The sequence below is a fragment of the Phasianus colchicus genome, chromosome 7 (assembly GCF_987193195.1).
Source record: "Phasianus colchicus chromosome 7, bPhaCol1.hap1.1, whole genome shotgun sequence".
Lineage (NCBI taxonomy): Eukaryota > Metazoa > Chordata > Aves > Galliformes > Phasianidae > Phasianus > Phasianus colchicus.
The window spans coordinates 2,667,123-2,687,930 of NC_143442.1; the positions used below are offsets into that span (position 1 = coordinate 2,667,123).

At 39.3% G+C, this 20,808-nt stretch overlaps 1 long non-coding RNA gene across 4 annotated transcripts in view; it reads left to right on the top strand.

The window, feature by feature from the left end:
- Positions 1-20,808, top strand: part of LOC149917173 (uncharacterized) — a 426,137-nt gene that overhangs the window by 230,503 nt on the left and 174,826 nt on the right. For all 4 annotated transcript variants that reach the window (XR_016468095.1, XR_016468100.1, XR_016468101.1 and 1 more), the window contains one exon: positions 13,047-13,171. This is a non-coding gene — a long non-coding RNA (uncharacterized LOC149917173). The remainder of the gene's footprint in view (positions 1-13,046; positions 13,172-20,808) is intronic.

Consider the following 20,808-nt stretch of genomic DNA (forward strand, 5'->3'; position numbering starts at 1 on the left):
GTGGACTGGAAGGTTATTTTCCATTCCAAAACACTTTCTCTCCCAAAACCTATTCATGTGAACCCAATGCAGTATAACCTTCCATAATTCCTCTGCAGGGAGCCAGGATGGACCCTGACAGCCACTTCCATTGCAGTGCTCACCCTGGCTTCTGAGTCATGCCTGTGCTGGGCTTGAGGCTGGGACACTTAAGAGCATGATGCCCTCAGACAGGGAGGTACTGCTTGCCCCAGTATTTAGTTTTGGAATTAAACATCAAGAAGGAGCGGTTTTAAGGCTTTATTATCTGCAGCTTGCTTTTTGGGCAAAAATAATTCAGTTACGACTATTTGCGACCAGCTTTCTCTGCATTTGGATTAAATAGGAACAGTTTTGTGTCCACAGTGGGGATTTCATGTCTCCGCGGCTGTGCTGCAGGGCTGCTCGTGATGCTGGCTGGAGGTTTGGCCTGCCCTAACCCTGGCATTTCTGGAGGGATGGCTCCCTCGCGTGGTGGTAATGCACGGACCTACCTCCTGCTTGTCCTGCAGAGAAAACACTCTTGTTTTGTTTTATTTTATTTTACACTTTTTTCCCCCTCACTTTGTCACCGCGCTGTTTTAATACAGCCAATTCTTGAGAGAAACACTGCTAAAATGTCTTATTCTTCTGCTGATCTCAGGGCCATCGAGTCACTTATCATTTGTGTTCGAGGATGAGGTGCAAACCTGGCTGTAAAATCTGTGTTAGAGCACGGTGACCAATGTCAGTGCATTGAGCTGCTGGGAGACACCACTGGGGAACTCAGTGCTCACTCATTAGCAGTTCTGTGCTCCACTGGGCAGGGCAGGATTTTAGGTGAGCAGGAGAAACATCATATTAGATAGAAGTCTAGAGAACACCAGGGGTAAGCAGTAATAAGTTTCAAGAAAATCTTTTTAGCAGAACCCAATCTATTCCTGAGGTTCCACGTAACTTTGTAACTTCACATTTTGTTATTAGTATAATGACACAGGAATGTTGGATTTTCTAATGAAAATCTCTATCCTCAACACAATACAAACTTTTCATATCAACTCCTGTTGTTTAGTAAGCAGTAACTAAATATAACAGAAAATTAGCAGGAAGGTTTGACCTCTACTGCTGTACCACCAATATCTGCCTCTGTCATGGGCCAACATCATAAAAATAGGAGGCATTACTTTTGGAACAGCCCTCGTCCCTTTGGTCAGTTTGTTATTTAATTTGATGGATGTTCAGAATGAAAACTGGCTGTGATATGCCTTTACACCCTTGTTGTATCAAAGCTCTTGCATTGCCTCCATGGGATTTCCTATTTCTTTAGTGGGGAAAAAAAAAAAACAACCCAAACCATCAGCTCTTTTTCCTTAAAAAAAAGAAGGAACTTGGCTCTGCTTTGCTTTAAATGGGAGTTATGACTGTCTTTAAAAATTCAGCTTGCTTAGAGGTCGGAGTACATGACACGTGAAGAGATGGGAGATTTGTCTTCATTTGATCTCTATTTCAGTGTCATCATGGTTTTTTTTTTTTTTTATTTTGTAGGCAAAGCTTTTATACCCTCTGTATTTCCATTGAATTTGACTTCTGCTTTTGGGAAACCACTGTTTCCTCTCTCAGTTTCATGAACATTTAAAGTTGTGCTTACCTTATAATATATAGGAAAGGGAGCATTTAATTAAGACTATTATTATTTTGTGGTACAATATCAGAGGTATTTTAAAGATTCGAGATTAAAGCATCCTTCCTTCTCTCAGTGAACACATTTTAAATATACAGCTGCAGATATTTAACTCACCTCATCCTATCTAATCCCTTTGGGGTATGGAGTTACAATCATTTTCTTCTCGTATTTTCAAATAATATGGCATCAAACACTTAAAATAAAGGGTCATCAGTCATAAAAGCCATTGAACTCCCACAGTTTTTTTTCCAGCTTATTTTCTGTATAGTGCTGATAATTATTTGAGAAGGAAGCTGAGCTCAGTCTGCAGAGACCGGGGTGCTTTGTATTTCCTCTGCTGATGGAGGGAGGCTGGGGAAGTGCTGTGGTTATGGCCATGGGGCACATGGCACTGCTCAGTGGACATGACTGTGGGGTCAGGGATCACACCAAGAGATGCTTTCCATCATGTAGACGTACATGTTTCAGATTAAATATATATATATTAAAAATTAAAATTAAAAAAGCCACAAATACTCTTGCAGTCTAGACAGCTGGTCTGGCAGTTGGTAATGTGAAGGCCTATTAAAATATTTATGCTATTTGTTATTTAACTTCATTTGTTTTTTAAAGGGTTTGGAAGAGAGTTGGTGAAAAAAAAAGATGGCACGAGGTCCTGGCTGGGAGTGATGGGAGCTGGCAGCAGCTCGGGGCACTGCAGCATCCAGGACCCAAGCTCTGCTCCTCTCTCCTATGTAATCTACCCATCTTGTTTTTGTTCTGAGCAAGAGGAGGTGCTGATAAATATGCTGAAAATATTTTCACACTTCTCTTGGGTGGAATTTTGATTTAGTAACTGGTACATGAAGGCCTGGTTTTATGAAAACTTCTGAGTCAGTGACAGAACTCCTTTTGACTCAGTTGTAGCAATGGAAATCAGCTTTAAAAATGACATTTCCCTTCAGGTGTCAGTAGAATAGGCTTTGGATGACTCTGGGTTGAGTCTGACCCACTGCTGAAAACCTATGGGGACCTTTGAGGCCCATGAGGATGGTCTTTAGATTTGCCCTTTACAAGCTCATTATTGTAGCTCTTTGGGAAACTCACTGTGCAGGAATTAATGAAGGATCCAATGTTTTGAATGTCTCAGCTGCTAACTGATGCCCCACACACAGGTTGGACAAGTTTCAAGTGTCATTTAATTGTTTTCCAATGCTCTCTTGGAAATGCAGAGTGGCTCACTTAACTATATTGTTTTCACTTTAAATAAGTTCATTGTCAGCAAGAAATGATACCAAAAGTACCACCATGGTTTGAGCAGGTACAGAGAAAGATCTTAAAAGTGAATCCACATATTCACTCAAGGCAAAAGCCAAACAGCATGCATGGTACATCACATTGGATGTACACTCCCTTGTGTCCTACAGGAGATGCAGCTCTACACATGCAAAATTCTCCATGACCTTGAAATCAAAAAGGTGTTTTCACAGTAATAAAAAACAAAGGAATTGCACATCGTCAGTGGGTGAGCTGAGAAATAGGGAAAGAGGAATGGCAAGAATGAGAAGGAGAAAGGGAAGGGGAAAGGATGGAGAGAAGTTCTCAAATTATTCCTTTTCCAGTGCCCCACTTCCTTGGGCACAACTCATGTAAAAATTCATTGAAAATTTATGCAAAATTATTAAATAAGAAAATACTTGTATCCAGTCAATCTGCAATTCACTTAGATATTTAGTGAACTCCAGATATTGGTTCTGTTGCGTTATGTTCAACTCTTGACTTTCCTTAGCTGTGAGTTTTGTGAAGGCTTTATAACACAGAGCGAGAGGTCAAATATAATCGGTGTTCAGAGATGGTGATACAGCATGAATAAATGGTGCTAGACGTACGGAGATCAAATTAGTAAAGCTTGGTTTCATGTTAACCATAGATAATACGGTGTGAAATTATTTAATTAGTAAAAATCCCTGGATATTCTGAGCAACAAAAAGGAGCAGTTCGGAAGAGGAGTAATGTCGAGAGGATGGTCAAGGAGATGAGTGGCAGAGTCTCCATGGCTTCTTTTGTTTGTAAAGGATTGAGACAAAGGGCAGATTTAGTTCTTTGGTGAGGTAGAGTCGTATTTTTCTTAAGGTTGAGAGTCTCTGAAGTGTTACTTCAGCAGCCTGTTGCTTAGGTCTGTATGTATGGCACACAGATACGTGTGGTTGGCTTTTTAGGTGTTCACCTGGTGGACGTGCTTTGCTCTGCCAGCCACCTGGGTGGGTTTGGGACCTTTGGCATTAACATTCAAATCAAGTCCCAGCAGCAGGGAATGCTCTTCTCTCTTCCTTTTCCTATTGTTTTGTATTTTGGGACTTCAATACACGACTCTGCATTGTTATTTCTGTGTTTTCTTTGAATGGACCGTGAAGAAGAAAAGGTGATTAGACAACTTGATTTACTCAATTATATGACTAATTACTTGATAAACCACATATATCTCTTTATTTTGCCAGACAACTACTATTATTTCTCTTATTCTTTGGATTGCAGTGGCAAATGAAAGACGAGCAATAGTAACAATATATAAAAATGGCATTTCTGTGCTTACAGGTTTGCTTTTTATTAGTCACTTAACATATAAAACATACTGTTGTGTCTGTATTAAAGACATTGGTTCATATATTCAGTCATCTTCGAATGAATAATAGGGTTTGCTCAAATTGTAAAGGCACTTTTGATTATTATTACACTTTACAGTGAAAACTTGCGTGTGTCTGGGTTATATTTCTGTGCTTTTTCCTAAACTACAGTTGCTGCAGGACAGCTTGTCTAGAATTTCAGATTCATCTTTGCCTTTTTTTTTTTTTTCCCCCAGTGTTTTGTATTTTCTCCAGTTTCACAGGGAAAATTTTGGCAGAAAACCTTGTAGTTATTGAGAATTAAAGATCTAAAAATAATTTGGAAAGAATACACTCCCAAAGGAAGTGGAAACCTTTAATTTTAAGTGGTTATAGGGAGGCTACATCTCCCACCTTTTCTGCACTCAGTCCTTCCATGTTTGTGAGGTTGAGAAGAGCAATTTACAGCTTGAAGACCTTTGAACATTTCATTCTGATGAATCTTTCTTAAATGGTGTCATTTGAGCCCACATTAGCAAAAGGAAGAACAAATGCAAATCCATTACCTGGCTTCTAATTTTTTTTATCCCAGTTTTGTCTCCTGTTTATGTTTCATCACAGCAGGTAATTGCCTTCAAGAGTGTTCTGGTTTAAAATATTAAGAAGACTACTTATAATGTTGATTTTATTTTATTTTGGGGAGGTTGGTTGTTTATTTCACATATACATATTGGAAGAACTGGGAGGGCTGCTGTCTCATTAGGAATAGGAGAACTGTGCCAACAGCATTGTGTGTTTCCCTGCATGTGTCAGCAACTTCTCTTCAAATCTGCTATTACAAAAAATTAAAGTTCAGTTTCTGTAAACCATGTGCTGCATAATTCAGTTTAGCAGTGCAAATAAAATGAGGTACTTTACAGTATTGTGCACATACAACAATGAGGCAAACATGGGTTAAATGTGATCAGAGTTCTCTGATTAAAGAAATATGAGTGCAGGTGCAAAGATGTTGACTACTGAAATTTATTCAAGCAGGTCCTTCAATAAATTTACATTAAATCAGTGATAGAAGGTGAAACTGTGATGAAATCATTTCACCAATTTCATTTTCCAAATGCAGTGCTGTGGATAGGGAAAAAAGAGGCAGAAATGAACTGCAAGTTGTTTTTACTATCCAGGAGAACAAAATGTAGTTCTGCTCTACAACTCAGTTTTTAGGACTTGCGTAAATAAGATTCAATCCACCAACTGATTTGGAGATGATAATCTGTTAACATTTAATTTGGTGAGCAAGAAAAGGCTTTAAAGTAATATAATGTAGTTCATGAATTGGGTGCGCTGTTGGATTCCATTATTAAATGTAGATGCATAATATCAGTAGCTTTTGTTTGTTATTTTAATAATTCTAATTAACTTCTGGTAATTGTAGTGAATCTGCTGCCAACTATCCTGGCTATGATCATTTTTCAGGGTTTTTTGTTTTCATTATTCAGCCAGCCAATGAATAAGGGATGTTTCATGGCAAGCTGAACTTCTACAGCACTGGAAACTTTTCTGGTTGAAGGAAAATGCCTTTTGATGAACTTCATCGAGATCTGTCCATTTTGAAGAGCTTCTGAGAGATTCATAACACAGTAATTTACAAAATCACTACAGTTATTTAGTGTGGCACTCTTTCTTCCTGGTTATTGACTGGTGAGGTTTGAATGAGGAAGTACAAGCTTTCTCCCTGCTAATTATCCTCTGTCTTTTTATAGTTCCACACTCTGTTGTGTGAACCACAGTAGTTTGTAATAGTGATAAATCATTGTGTTCAGGCTGAGATGCTGCAAACACCCTAGCAATAGAGAACCATCTACACATGCAGGGCCAAATTCTTCACTTACTTAACACTTCATTGTCCAGTATATCATCTGGAGTAGGGAGTTGCAGGTGAAGATGTCATCTTCATCTCCTCCCATTAACTGGTGAGACCTCTGCTCCCATGCTGGAGATGGCACTTGGGTGGTATCAGCAGTTTCACTTGCCTCAGGTGGGTCTTTCTGCAGTTCCAGGAATGCCAACCCATTTCAGCTGGTGAGTGGCAAGAGTGGAATTGTTTCATCAAAGATGTGTGCTTGGTACAGGAGAAAGATCTACCATCAATAGGATTGCATTGCTCAGAAGCTGGTTTTAAAACAGCAGATTAAAATAAAGAACCAACTAAAACACCCACATTTTTAGGTTATCTAGAATTCTTTCCAGTAGATCGGGAATATGGCTATCTCTATAAGCTGGAAATATTTATTTTTCTTCTGAAGCAGCTTTTGCATGGGAGGGAGCAATTGCAAACTCAGGTCTTTTTGTAGTCTGATTTTATTTCACTGAAAAAAAGAAACTCATTGTAACTGGAGTTATTTTAATTTGAAAAAAAAACCCCAAACAGACCAAAACAACAACAACAAAAAACCCTAAGGGTAAATTTGCAATAGTCTTTGTGAATGAATGGTGTATGAAAAAGCTCAGCAGCATCATTTGCTTCTAGTCTTCTTCTCTTCCCTGAATTTATCCCATTTCTGAAAGGAAGGTAGCTGGATCATAGAATCACAGAATGACTCGGGTTGGAAGGGACCACAAGGGTCTTGAAGCTCCAACCCCCTGCTGCTGGCAGGGCCACCAACCTCCACATTTAATACTAGACAAGGCTGTCCAGGGTCCCATCCAACCTGGCCTTGAACACCTCCAGGGATGGGGCATTTATTTCCTAAATATTGTTCTCATCTCTTTAGCTGACGTAGAGCAGAGCAGCTGAGTTGTCTGGGAATGGTCATGCCCAAACCCCTGACAAAATCTGAGCACTGAAAGCATCCTCTGTGAAGACCTGAAGTATGGTGCTGGGAAGGCACTTTTCCAGCAGTTAAATGTGTGACTCCATTGAAAGGAGCTATATTGTGTAGTTTTAATTTGGAAATAAGAAAACTTAGTAAGTAAATTGAATTGAGCCCAAAAGAGTCAATGGGATGTAATTTAAGAATCTAAAATTAAAAGGAAACTTGGGATGAATATATGTATGGCACCCTCTGAGTACAAAGTCAGACTGTGAGCTGATGTTGTTATTAGCACTGAGGGATGGTATCCATTAAAATACGGGCTAATTTCTTAGATTGTCAAGCTGTCTGACTGCTCTTTCTTCAAAGCTCATCGTGTTGCTGAGAGAGTTATTGAACTTATCCTAAGCCCCTAGACAATGCTCATCTTCAATTTGCCCATCAGAACATCCATACAATTATTTGGGGCATCTTCAAAGCGTTTCATTGGTTTTGAGTAGATCATTGAGATAATGTGCTCTCTTTTATAGTGGCATGCCTCCTGGATGACAATGTAAGTAAATGAAGCCTCCACCTCCCAGTGATCTTTTCCTTTTCTCCTAATCATCAAATAAAAGCAACAAATAAATGCAAACACTGACAATCTATATAACATATAGGTTCCTCAAAATAAATTAATCCTAACTGCTTTTATCTCATTTTCTATTTATCGCCTACTGCAATTTGGTCTCTTAATTTGATTTTTGCAAGTGATGTGTTTGATTTCCTGCTTTCAGTGAGTGCCTTTTGGTAGGCTTCAAGCATGACTGGCATAATGAAAAGTCTCTCTTTCACGGGAGTTGCATATTTTTGTATGAGGAACTTCCTTCTTCAATAATTGAGATTAGATGGCAGATCTTCCTGCTCCTTCGCTCCAAGTTGTTGCTTATCTTCATCATCGGAGAGAATAAGAATAACATTTACAAATATAAAGTAAAAGTTGAAAAAGTCCATGTGAAATCTTGTGGCAAATCCCAGTGTCTATAGCATCCAGACCTTTACAGTGCTCTTGCCAAAGAAACATCTGTAATCTGGTAGGGTTGGTTGTTGCGTATAGATGCGCGTAGATCATGAGCCTTTTTTTCTGCTGCAAATAGCAGTCTGCTCATTATTTCTTTGTTTATCAGAGCTATAATAGTACTTTCTTCTTTATGTGCCAGTGACAACAGCAACCAAGAACACAATGCCCTCACTTGTTATGAGGTAGAGGGAAGCGTTATTCTAAGTAGGCATATAGATTTCTGGTATCCAAATTTGGTGATGGATGGGAGCATTGAATGAACGTGGCTGTCACCAACCAGGCTCTGAAATTTGCAGCAGCTCACACTTGGCAGTTTATTTTTTATTTTTTTTTATCTCCATCTCAATTACATAGTAAGATGTTCTTTTTAAAAACTTGTTTGTTATTAAGATATAAATCTACTTATTTTAGTCGTGTAGTGCATGCCAGCGTAATGCAATACAAGAAGATTACAAGCTGATGGTTAGATGTTAATAACAGTAACACAAAACATTAAGGCAAGTGACATTTACATAAGTATCTTGATCTTAATACATGTAATTTACATATGAAAATTTAATCACCATAGAGATAAACAGCTGCAATGTTTAATTAAACTCTCCACACAAAATCAGCCTGCAAGAAGTAGTTTGTCACTGCTAATTTATCACAATTCTCATAAGTATTCTTTAAAATAAAAATGCAAAATAAATGACTCTTATTGATAATTTAACTTCTGGTTACTTTATCGTATTCTCAACAGGCTTTGATGATACAATTACAATATGAAGATTCCAGGCTCATTTTCTCACAATTTAGAAGACAAAACATAAATATATAGAGAACAAATGTATTTGTTTACAGACTTAAGGGTCAGCAGTATGGCAGCACTGGAGTACAATTTAGGCAAATTTAATGCCATGATAAGTTATGTGTAATGAAGGGATGCAAGTCTCTCTCTGCGGGGCTGTTTAAGGAGGAAACAATTATAAGTGAAAATTAATGCTGGCATTATCATGGAGCTGGAACAGGCTCCTCGCTCACAATATCCCTGAGTAAAACGCACATTTTAGAAATCAGAGATGTGCTGACATTCAGAAGTTATTGAAGCCCAGGCTTTGCTTCTAGTGATGTATTTTAAAGCAAAACAAAGCACACAATATCTTGAAAGAAACAATTTACGTGTATTTCTGTTTATTCCTGAAGAAAATCGAAATTAGGTTTACTGAATCCTCTTCACAGTGCTAAGATAGCAATAACAGCAAAAAAAAACCTTCATTTTTGCAAGTTCTGATTTGGTAGGAATGGAGAACAGATATTTAACCTTTAGTACCTTGAGGTACCTATTTTTAGGTGTGAAATTACATTATACCCTAAGTAGAACAAACTGTATATCAAGGTTGCAGGCCGTGATGAGGTTATCAGATGTGCCTTCTACATATGCTAAAAATTGCCCACTTATATATAGATTTTCTGAACTTCCTACACCATGGTAACCCCAAGAGAATGGAAAACTGGCTTGCATATGGCAAATTAGCTCTTTCTATAAATCTCATGAACCCATTAAAGTGATGGCTCTCAGAAAATGTGGGTTTTTTTGCCTTGAAATTGGATTTTGTTCTCTTTATTGACTGTGTCCATTTTGGTATAGATTTTTTTTTTAGGGATGTGATCATTTAGTTATTAGTTAGGTGATACACCTGAAGATGGTAGTTGGGTCTCAGGGAGAACGTGGACTTATTTGGTCATGGGTTTAACAACCCTTATTGTTAATTACGTACTATTTAATGAACGTAGAAACTGGTTCAGGTTTATCTTCATAAGTGGAACTTTATGAGAGCTAGACATGAGTTAAAGAAAACAAACGGACTTGTATCTGTATCACTGTAGTTATAAATAATAGGAAAGAAAAAATCAGAATTTCATTTTAAAACAGTGCAGTATATACTTTTGTTCTAATTCTGATTTTTGAAAATAGGCAAAACTGAAAATGATGGCCTTAAGTACCATAACTTTCTGCAGCTCTTACCTGTCTAAGTAGCCACGTCAACCTTGGGGAAGTTTTGTAGGCTCTTACTCTTCGAACATTGTCACACATTACACTGATGAGTTTTCTCCAAGTTCGATCATACAGTGGTTTTTTCTTTATTTATTTTCAACAATTATTCAATTTCTTGATTAGAAAAATACCCTTCCAGATTTTAGGGCTTGGTTTCATTGCCATTTCAGTTGCCCTTGCTTAGTTTACCTGCCCCCCAGCTGCCATGCCAGGAGCATGCAGATCTGTGCACGTGCCTTGGGCAGCTCCTGCAGCAATGCCATGGGATTCCTATGCTTAGGCCATCCAATCAAGCTCTTTTACTCCACAAACCAAGGAAAAGGTTCTAACTGGATACTCTATCAACTGTGAAAGTCATACCTAGGAGTGTGGCCAAAATTAGCGATGATCCACTACGCAGAAGCTGGGGAAGGAATAAGCTTCCTTGCCAATGTAAACAGAAAGTATTCTCATTACATGGTGAATAAAATTTCATCTTTGACTTTGGTGTGTTTATAATGTGTTGGCAGGCAGCTGATCAGTATGGCATTTTCCAGGATGCGCTGCTATTAATTGCTTTGTGTGATAATACATATGGTCACAATTTGAACTAGAACATAGCTGATTATGTTCAATTCCCTTGTGATTAAAATATTTGTATTCAACAAAACAGAAGGAATGGAATGAAGATAACCTGAAGTAACTAATACTGTGGTTCCAACATTTGCAGCTATAGATTAGGACTGTTTTGTGAGATCCACAGGTGCAGATTAGTCAGACCCAAGAAGAAAAGAGATGCTAAGCAGAAGTAGAGTTTTGGGGATACAGATAATTACAGCCAGGAAAACAGGAAAAAGAAACACCGAAAACCAATTTTCTATTGAAAAAAGAGTTTAGAATATTTTCCAGTCCTACTCTTCCTGATAGTTTTTGTTGAATGCAAGTTAACTTGTGTCATATTACTGTTTTTTGGTCACCTGAGCATGTTCCTAAAAGCTACCTAATTCTTTGGGATTTAGATATCATTTACTGCAGATATATATACTATTAATAATATAACTATATGAATAATATATATACTATTAAGTAAGTACCATGAAGCAAGATTTGTGTAAAATTAAGTGCATCAACTGCCTTTCCTCATAACCTTCTACAAAATTCAATTCATAAAGCTGAATAGAGACATGGTTACTTAAGGGGCATCCATCTGTATACCCTTTCTGGATACAAGGCATCTTTATATATTTGAGCTAACCTGTTTATTCAGAAAGCTTGTCTTTAGATTATTGATGGTGACATTAGTACACCTTGGTTTGTACATACATAGTGTTTTATTGGGATAGGGAAGTTTTTTCCATATCTAAAAGAAAGGGTATATGGAATGGCCACCTCTGAATGTTAGATGAGTATCTGTGTTTATAAAAGAATGTCATATAGATACTGATAAAGACTCAAAGATGCTGTGCAGGTAGTTCACTCACGGTCACCTGAGGGCATTCAGCTCCCTGCTAAATCAGGTCCAGCTGCAGGAAGCCCATCAGTCCATTGAATAATGGTGACCAGAAGATCTATTTTTTATTACTTTTGTTTGGAGTATCTGCCTCATGGCAGCATAATGTGCTACATGCAAGCCTTGAGAATACTGAATAACAAATAATGGTGTGAATTCTGCATTGTCCCAGGAAGGGGCTGAGGTGTGCCATCAGTGCAGTAGGAAGCTGAATTGTATTTGTCTTAAGAAATTGATATTTTTTATTAAATTTCTGCCTGTGGAATGCACCTCAGAAAGACTACACAGATCAGCTGCCTACTTTCAGCTATAAAATATATGTCCTTGCAAAGTGATGCTCCCCATGCCATAGGCTTGGGCAGGGCGTGAGAAAACACATGGCTTTATGAAGCACTTTGGATTACATGGGCTATGTTTGGCCATCTATCATCTGTGCAGATTCCATAATATCCTGTTGAAATTGAGGTCTGAAATCTCACAGCCCCTGGCCAGTGTCCACAGATCTGCTTTGCAGACCCCGTGTCCTGATGACCTCTCAGTAGCACGGCGCGCTGTTAAAAGAGGATGTGGCTTTATGTGTGCCACAGATGAATTAACTGCTCTGTTGATTAGGTTTGCGAAATCTGTTGGGATAAAAGTATTAAGTAAATACAAAATGATTAAAATCCAACTCTGTACCAAAAGTGCAGTGTGCCTTTTATTTCCTCTTCTAGCTGGGAAACCAGTGACGTTAGAAGCACTGTAGACTAGAAGTCGGTAAGAAGATGATTTTGATTATGTTTCTTAAGTGACAAAGTACAGCAGTAGGACAAATTGGGCTACCAAGGGCTGACTCCTTTAACTGCCATCTCCATCATGCTGAAAATAAATCATCGACTCCAACAGTAGAAAAATATATTTCAACGTTAATTAAAAATAATGCAAGAACACTTTATTTATTTGCAAAATACGCGTAACCTTCCGGTGGAAGTGAAGACTTTCTCCTGTGAGAAGTGATCGGTCCCTCGGGAGATCTTTTCTCCCTATCCCTTGATGATGTCAGTGAGTCCTTGATTAGCTGCTGACATATGAAATTATGGGGGGTCAGCGGGGTTAATGAGAGGCTTCTTTATACAGCCATGCCCATACACTGTCTCCCTCTCTCCTCCTCGGCGTTGAGTTGTATGGTGACCTCGGTGACAAAGTCAAGAGAGAAAATACACACTATGATATCAGTGCAGTCTAATCAGCGGTCCTCTGTTAATATCTAATTATTTAATAAAGGGGTGATGAATTATTTGCTGCCCGGAGTTCTGTACGAACTGAGGCTGATCTCTGTGGAAGTGCTCTTCAACTGCCTCCGCCATATTGTCATTGATTAGCTCTGTCATATTGAATATATTTTTGCAGGTGTGACTTGCATGGGAAATCCTGTTTCACCCCGGGGATGCGGGCAGACAGAGTTTGTCATTGCCAGGGAGAAAACGTGGCTGCATCTGAACCACCAGGAGGACAGACGGACACGTGTATGCCAGGTGGGTTTGTGGGGCTGGAGCCTCTCATTGCCAGCCTTCTATAATAGTGCTCTTTAATTGCTGTAACTCCTCTGTGCCCTTCCTAAATATGCTGTGAGAAGAAATTACTGATTTCACAGTTCCCTCTGCACCTCTGTGTTGACAGCTCGGTTTTCAAGGAGCAGCAGTTCTGCTGTCCTAGAGAGGATGCTGTTGGGTCAGGGTGTGCTTGGGGAAATCTGCTGCCTTCTCCTTTGGCCTCTGCTTGTACCCATTAATTTAAATCGTCCTCCTTTAAGGACTCAGCTTAGAAAAGATTTTCTGAGTTGGAATGACCTTAACATATGTCATGCTTTCTGCAGTAGTGGGTGAAGATTATTTCCATATTAATTACTGTTGCAAAGTTTTTCCTTCCCTGCTACATGCAATTCCCGTCTGTTCCTTCCTCTTTGGGTTTTCCTTCTTATCAGACTCCTTCCCCTTATGCTCCTTCATCTTACCGTGGAAAAATAGGAATGGTTGAGAAATTGTTTTACTGAAATCATTGCTCTTGACATATATTTATTTCAGAATATTATGCCTATACAATTAACCTCTCCCACTGCATAGTGGGAGACATAGTGTGGCTGTGTGGGCTTTTGCCCCTTGAATTACCCTTAAAAGTTGTCCTAATGGTCTCATTCTATCAGGATCCTTGCTGAAATTTCAGTTTTTGTGTAGTTTCATCCAGGAAATGCTGGATGAAGAAATTATTTTATAGGAAACAATATGGACATAATTCACCTGGGCCAAATAAAAGCTTTCTTATGCAAGTGTGAACGTGAAATGTGTGGGTGACTAAGGGTGCTGATGTCAGTGTCACAGTTCTCCAGCTTTTAGGGTGTAAGTGATTCAGAGTAAGCTATAAATATTTGCTGAGACCAACGCAGTTACACAAGTGGGAATGCTTCTCTTTAACTTTGCTTTTGATTTTGCCTCTATTTATTCTAAAAGCACGTGGGTATACCTGTGTGAGTGACTGAAGGGGCAGATCCTTGGTCCTGTTTAGCTCCTGCCACAGACAGTTCCTTTGGCTCAGAAAGGAGATGTGCAATGCAGCTCTCATTTCTGAATCCATTGCAAAGACACATCTTTGCACATGTGAGCATCAGTGGTTGGCAAAGTAAGGATCAGTTTAAGGTCAGAATATGCTCCAATCAAATGTAAGAAACCAATAAGGCTTGGTGCTGTTGCTGTCATGTCCCACTGTTGCCTGCAGTGGTAAAGTTCCCTGGGCTGCCATTGCTGAAGTCCTGGTTGGTTGATGTCCCTTGTGCCTGCCCTGTGGAATGGCCCTTCTTAATGCCTCGAGTTTCCTTAGAATCCTGAATTAAGCACAGGCAGTGATTCAGGCTCGAGGCTTCTAGGAAAGAGATAATTGTTCTTTTATTATTATAATAGATCAAAATAAAATCAGCTTGCACTTCTGAAATGGAGTGTATTTTTTTTTAGCTGGAGAAGTGTACAGTAATTCTTTTACAGTGTTATCAAATGGCATAATAAAATAGCAAAAAAGCTTCTCGTTTTCTAGGCTATTTATTTTACACACTCATTTGAATTGGAGTTTATATTCAAATTTGGGGTTCGTGTTGGAGCATCAGCCACCCAAGTGACCCAGTGAGTGTCTCCAAGTCCTAAAGCAGTTAAGTTTTGTGTGTGCAACAGTGTACACTTTCTTTCATGCCTATATTTACACAAACAATTAACTCACAATGGTGGATGTATAACAAATATTAATGCATGGTAATGGCACTTAAGCATCTGAAGTGCTATTTCAATATGCAAATACCAGAAAAATAATGCTAAAAGAGTTCCCAGCATTTATTTAGTACCTGTGGTATCTGGCACACAGCTGAAATAATTGCACATAAGCCTAAGTAGTTCCCTGCACATCTTAATAAAAAACTCCTCTTTGCTGTGTGCTTCTAAGAAAAACTTACAAAACTTGGTATTACCAGAAAGATTTCAGATTACTGCAAGATCCTCAGTTGCCATTCATTTTTTAATCTTTTTTTTTTTTTCCCCAGAGAATTTAGCATTCTTTAGCTTCTGCCTTCCTGTAGGTGTCTTCTGACAGTACTTTTGGGACTCTGTTCACGTGTTTCAAGAGCAGATCAACCCCATCTCTCCTTCTGTGCCCCCTTGCTGTTCCCAGAGTGGTGCTTGACAACTAAAAAAAAAAAAAAATAGAAATATACGCAGATTTTGTGCCCCAATTAGCAGTGCTAATTGGGGCACACAAGTAAATTGCACTCTCGCCTGTGGAGCTTGTCAGGCAGTCAACCAGAGCACTGAGTCACCAGGAGCATGGCTCCGGCCCCGAGTTACTGGTTAATCAGGTGCAAAATCAGAGGGCCTGCAGGAAGGACATAGCCCAGCCATTGGCTATCACTACAGAAGCTGCTTGGGGCTCTTCTTCTTCCTTTTTTTTTTCTTTTTCTTTTTTTTCTTTTAAAGGACAAAGTTTAAAATAACCCCCTGCACATTTTGGAAGGAGGCTGTTTGTAGTTCACATCATGTGCTGGGGAAGGAGCTGTGTGTTCCACTGTCCAACCATCTATACACCAACTGTCTAGGGGAGGTTTTAGGGATGACCTGATCTGGCTGTGTATCATTGTTCATTGCAGGGGAGTTGGACTAGATGACCTTTAAAGGTCTCTTCCAGCTCTAAGGATACCATGATTCTATGATTCTTTCACATTGGGAAGCCAGTAGACTGACTCTGGTTCCCACCACCAAGCTTTGGCCATTTGGAAAGTGTCCTTGTGTAGGGAGACTTGGTTCTGATGTGATGGAATAAAGGTTCTCATTCATCAGCATTATGATTTACCCTCCACGAGGAAATAAGAATTTCCTACAAATACATTTTAGTTGTAGGCATTTTTGCTGTTTAAGGACAGAGCAACACGGTCATTTTTAAAGGTAGGATATCACTGTTGCACATTATGTTCTCTCTGCATGGCTGGGAATGGGATTTAGAGGGACATAATGGGGATGGGAAGGAGCAGTGCTGACCTGGGGTGGGGTAAAAGCTGCTCCATTGCTTATGTGGCTGGTAAGATATCCATGGACTTCTGAGAGCTCCATTGGTGCTTCAATAGAAGAATAATTTATATTTCAAGCTCTTTCATTGGTGAGAATCACCACTGTTTGTGGTTTAAGATCTGGGATAGTGTTCTGATCCCAAATCTCCTTATTAAATATATATTAAATACTTTTTTTCTCCCTTAAATACTTTTCAAATGTCACTTGCTGTAAGGAACTGGATCCACTAGATGGTGGTAAAGACCACCAACTATACCTTCTGTAGAAAGAAAAAAGCCAGAAAAGTTAAGCCTACATTACCCCATTCAAACAAATAAACAAACAACCCACCAACTAAATCTACTCTATGAAACTCATAGCAAGCATCAGAAAGCTGTGCTGCTTTGAGGCAGCATTATTATACTGTGAGGATCTCTGGATTAAATTGTTTTGCCAGGATAAATATTGAGTAAAATGATTATGAATAATTGTGGCAAGTTTTAATACAGATCAGAAACTAAATTAATCCTGTTCTAACTCATGGATCATGGATCTCTTTTTCTTCAGATACAAATGAATAGTAAACAACATTTTGGCAATTTTTAGGTTAATCACGTAGAACTGATTACTCAAGAAGAATGCCATTAACATTTAGTCAATTTATACCCTACTATGTGACAAATGAAAATTAATGTCGCTGTTTTTAAGATATCAAATGGGTCATGATTTTAAGAAAAATGATTACCCCTAAAGATAACTGATAATGATGGCTGAAGGGTAGGAACACCGAGCAGCTTAGCACCATTCATAATTCCCTAAACAAATACTGAGGGGAAGCAAATAAAGCTGAGTCTGTCTGGTGGAGGAAGAGGCAGCACTTCAGCTGTTATTTGTTGGGTCTTTTTGTTGTTTTAGGCGTAGCATTCCCTGTTCATTACTTGTTAGCATTTCTGATGGAAAAAAAGCATGATTAATGGCACCCAAACCTTCATTACCAACAAGCAAGTTTTGCTGCTGAGCACTGTATGCTCTTGGTGACGTTGTAGTGTTGTATCTTGGTGGATCAGTTATTCCTGTTGGTAAGGAGTTAATGGAGATGCCTCTTCAGTGCTCAGATGTTTGAGAAGAAAATGCTTTGCTATGATCAACAGAAGCGATGCAGGGAAATTTCCACTGGCGTTTGCAACAAGTTGGGGTGAGAAATGCATGCAAAACAAGTAGGGAACAATGATCTTTAGGAAAAAAAAGAAAAAAAGAAAAAAAAGTGTTCTTTGTTCTAGAAATACATATTTTATACTGTGGTGCTATCTTAATATTAGACTGTGCAAGGGAATTCTGACCAGGTGTTAAACAGATATGTGTTTCTCACGTCCCATCCTTTTACCTTTTGGGAACAGTCAGGACTGGGTGCATCTCTGTGCCTATGTGACATGTTGCTGTCCTTCCCCATAAAATAAGTACAAGAGGTCTTGGCCTTTTGCAGAACAAGCAAAGCCCTGCCAGCCCAGCACTTCCTCTGTCGCTCAGCCAGGGAGGTGATGGATGGGGCTCTTGGATCAGTGTGCAGGAGCTTTCTAATGGAGGTGGTGCATTAAGGGGAACCTTTCCACGTTTGTTTTAAATCACTTTCCACATTTTTAAAAATTACATTGCACGTTATAGATTTATCCTATTTTATATACCTACGATCAGAACAAAACTTTTCAATTTTATTGAGTTTAACAACTTTTTAAACTGCAACAATATAAAGGATTTTTTTTTGGGGGGGGGGGTGTGGGGGGGGGAGGAATTTATGGAATTTATTGCTCTTTTAGGATGGAAGACAAACACTCAACTCATGAGTTTCCTGTGAAACGAGATACTCACTATTTGTGCGTCTGTAGAGTGATGGCTGCTCCATCCACAGCAGTCCAAACCCAATCTGTGTGACATATAGGACCCATTTCAGCCTTACAAGAGTGCAGACATCACGAAGTGGGATATATCAGTAACTGTGCCAGGACTGACCTTTGCAACCTAAGAAGTCAGTGATTTGTGGAGGCTTGTTACATTCAGTAATCTACATTTCTCATTGCTTACAGCAGCATTTTCACTATCATTTTTTTCCTGGAGACATTGCATGCTGACCAGCTCCAGAATCCAAGTTGCACAGTTAGGAAGATAAACATTTCTAAAAGGTTTTAAAGGAGCAATTTTGTTTGGAAGCAGCATTGATATCTGGGTTTCTTTGGAGGATTGTTACTTGTGGAACAGCTTGGGGATGGAGTAGATATGGCTGCATCTCAGCATCCCTCCTTGCAGTGGAGCCTGATATTATTTGAGCACCCCTCATTCTTCATCTGAAATTGTGTTGCCAACTGAAACAAAAAGAACAGACAAGGCTGAAAATGGGCCATTGCTGTAGAATCAGTGAAAAGTTGTGTTCCTCACTAGGTTCTTGAGTTTCAGGAAAAGCATGGGTTGTTACAGCTGAGATTTGCAATTCTGGGTTGGGTTAGAGATGTGTCTTCAGCAGGTGGTTTTCATAGACCCAATGTGGCCATTGTGCACAGGAGTGCAGCTATTCATTCTCCTTCTTTCTGGCCACTTGTTAATATTTGCCTTGCTTTAGGTTGATGCAAAAAGCAGTGGATGATGTGAGAGTCATGACATGGGAAGATGATGCTGCCAGCCCTGAGGACAGTTTGCCTGCAGCATAGCCTGGAGATAAAATTTGAGCTGTTGGGCTTAATGCCTTCTTTATTGATTTGAAATTTACTTTCTTTAGATATTCTGTTCCTGCAACAAGTGTGCTTGAGCTGCTGTCAGCAGCCATGGGGCCAGAGCCATTCAGGAAGGGGTAAGAGGGTCCTCAGACTGTTCCATGTTAGGTCCTTATTGCAGACACCTAAATTCCAACTGCTCTGCTCCTAGGAGCTTCTGAAAATTGGATGCTTGAAGGTGCATTGGGCTGCTTCTCCATGAAAGAAGTGTACTTTTGGAAAGTTTAGATATATTTATTGTTTCTGTGTCGTTTACTGAAGTTGTACTAATGCCAATGGGAAAAAAACCAAACCAAAACAACAACCATTGGTAAATGAGGAAATGGTTGGCCATAATGGTTGTCAGGAAAATTCTGATACTGTTCTGTTTGCTGCTAAGTGGCCACAGGGAGAAGTCATAACAGTAAAGAGATTTCAGAACAAAAGTAACGTCAAGTTTCATTGTCTGTTCTTGCTGTGGAGAATTCCAGTGCTGCGTGCTGCAGAGATGTGGAATCCCCACCAAGACCCAGGGCTGGGGACAGGAGCTTTCATCACAACCTGGTCCCAGCATACATGGGGGGCAGTGGGTGAGGGCAGTACCAAATTTTTCTAGCCATGATCAAGAAATGGTTTCTTGAAGCATTTCTTCCTCTGCCGGAAACTTTTGTTTTCTTATATTGCATACACAGTTTAGAAGCAGAATACCTCCTGCAGAGCAGTGTCTGGTCTTCTGATCCCTAAGATGCCATGAGAAATGAAGGACGTTTTCCTTTTCCCACGAGATTTTTCTAAGTGCCAGCTGCTGTATCAAACTGAAGGTGATGACCATTTCCCAAACATGTCTTCCTTCTGAGTCACTACGGGAAGGGGAACAGGAGCTCCTGCGCTCACAGGCTGCCAAAAGGAGTTTCTGACAACGTTCCCATAGATTACTTTTCTAAGCCAGCCTGTCCTCACAGACTCATTCCGCTCTTACATACAACAATAGGAGTGTATAGCTTAACTAGCAAGCCCAGATTTTAGTTATCACTGAACCAGTTAAAAGAAAAACAAAGTATTATTTTAACCAATCCTAGCTCTACTCAGGCCTAAATTATTATTTTTTTTCTTCAGAAACAGGCATTTTAATATGTCACTTTTCAGTTCCAGCTCAATAAGCAACCATTTATTTACAATTTTAAAGCAATCTTCAGCCTAGTCAGGTAAGAATTATTTCAAAAGAATAAAAACATTTTCATTTCCCATCACTGACAAAAATGAAAAGAACATGAGTTATGAGTCTTGCTATGTTGTCTTAAGTTGATTACTATGGAATGATTAAAAAACTAGCTGTGCTGTCATAGCAGAAGAGTACATTATAAGTGTAATAACAGCTTAGGGATACAATCCATCAATGCCGTACTTGGAAGAAGAAAAAAAGTTGATCTATTTCTTTGGTCATCATTTTCAGCATATTAGATGACAAATAATTGTACATTCATCAATAACAATAGATTAAAGTTGAAATGATTTATTGCTATTACACTGTTGGTATGATGGAGCACTAGGTCACTCAAGCATTGATAGGGTCTGTATTTAATTTTCACGGGTCTTTTAGCAGAAATAATAGACAGAGAGGAAACCACCTGAAACAAGGTAGATCAAAGTTGGTGACAAATGATTTGTAGATTTGTTCTGGAGGTGGCAGCCCTCGTGCTTGGTGCTCGGAACCACTGAATTGGGCAGCCCTGTGCATTCCTGCTCGGCTGAGCAGCCATGGAGGAAACCTGGAATATCACTGCTGAGGGTCAGGTCAGTCAATAAGGAGAAACTGGAGCTCAGTGTTTTATCAGGCTCTGTGTAGGATGGGTT